Below are 1,877 nucleotides of genomic sequence, written 5' to 3'. Positions count from 1 at the left end.
GAGTGAACGAATGGCAAATAGATGACGGAAGGAGTGGCTGGATGACCACAGGAGTCTGTTAGTGGGCAAAGACCTCTCAAGACTAAAGGCCCATGGCTTTGGGCCAGGCCTGGCCCCGTGGAGCAGGGTTGTGGGCAGGCAACTTACCGGGCAGTGGAGGGCCGGTGTCCACCGTGGACCAGCAGGGCCCGGGAGGGGGCATGGAACACCATGGAGTGGCCGGTGGCGGCAGGAGGCCGCCCGCCTGCTGGAATCACCTGCTCCCAGTAGCCCCCACTGGTGCTGTCGAGGCGGAAGCGGAACAGACCGGAGGAGAAGAGGTCGTGCTGAGTGCGGCCCCCAGACACATAGAGCCAGATGTCATCCACCAGGGCAGCTGCGTGACCTGCCAGGCCTGGGGGCCCCGTGGAGCTGGAGGCAGGCGGTGCCAGGAGCTCCCAGCGGCCCCCGCCCAGTGGGCTGAAGGCCCACACGTCGTTGGTGAGCGAACCGTCGGCCAGCTCCCCACCCATCAGCACCAGGGAGCCGGCCCAGGCCACAGCCACGTGGGAGTGACGGGCAGCCTGTGAGGAAGACACAAGGAGGTAAAGATGGAGAGGGACAGAGATGGGGACACAGGGAGAGCCCGAGCCAGGCACACACAGAAATACGGAAGGATGGAGAGACAGGGACAGAAAGGGAAAGGAAGAGGCAGACACAGAGGGACAGAGACAGAGAAGGTGAGACAGAGAAACACGGTAGGAGAGGGGGAGGCAGCAAGACAGAGTCAGAAGCAGCAATGACAAAGAAAAGCGACAGAGAGACAGACCCAGAGACACTGAGACCCAGAGACACAGAGACCCAGAGTGTGGAAGAGCAAAAGTCAGACAGACAAAAACAGAGAGATGAGCAGAGAGAAACAGGGACACGCAGAAAGACATGGAAAGAAAGCTAAAGGAAGAGGAGAGACAAAGAAGGTGAGAGAGAGAAATGGCAAAACAAGGAGCAGTAGGTTTCTGTATCAAGCTGTGGGGGTGGGAGGAGTATGGGGGTGACAGGGGACAGTCTGGGGGGCCATGGCTGGGTCTGACTGAGAGGACAGGTTCCTCCAGCCGGGGCGGAGGAGGGGCCATACCGGGGCAGGACTCAGGTCCCAGCGCTCCCAGGTGTTGGTGGAGAAGTTGTACAGGACGAGGTCACCCAGGGCGTTGTTGAGGTCCTGGCCTGCGGAGGGGTGGACGGTCTCAAGCCCTAGCCGTAGGCTGCCAGGCCCCTGGACTCCAGACCCTCATCCCATCTGCTCACCTCCAAAAACAGCCAGCAGCCCTGGTGGGGACAGGAAGGCACCAGCCGCCCCAATGCGGGCAGAGAAGGCAGGGTCTCCGGCACTCACGTTGTGCCACCAGCCAGCGCCCTGGTTCTCCCACAGGTGCAGGTCGCAGGCACGTCCCAGGAAGCCAGGCTCACAGCGGCATGGTCCCAGGGGCTAGGGGGAAGGGGACATAAAGGCAGGGACAGAGAGAGAGAAAGAGACAGAGACACGGGGGAGGGGACACAGTGAAACAGAGCCAGAGTGACACAGGGAAAAAGGGAACAGGACAGACAGGAAGGGAGAGAATGGAAAAGAGAGAGGGAGGAAGGACAGGAAGAAGGATACAGGCAAACAGACAGCGACAGAAAAACAGGGGACACAGTGACACAACCAGAGAGAGGCAGAGAGGCAGAAAAAAGAAGACAAACCAACAGAAAAAGGAAAGACTCGCAGATAAAAATGAGGACAGACAGAAGACAGGTTGGAGAAGAGATGGTCAGTGAGGTCAAAGTTCAACCTGGGCTGAAAGAGCTCAGATTGGGGGAGGTCAAGGCAGGAAGGGCTCCAAGTGTGATGCAGCCCCAAA

The sequence above is a fragment of the Propithecus coquereli genome, unplaced genomic scaffold (genome assembly GCF_000956105.1).
Source record: "Propithecus coquereli isolate 6110/MARCELLA unplaced genomic scaffold, Pcoq_1.0 Scaffold42, whole genome shotgun sequence".
NCBI lineage: Eukaryota > Metazoa > Chordata > Mammalia > Primates > Indriidae > Propithecus > Propithecus coquereli.
The sequence above is the reverse complement of the archived record's forward strand: the minus strand, read 5'-3'. Positions refer to the sequence as shown.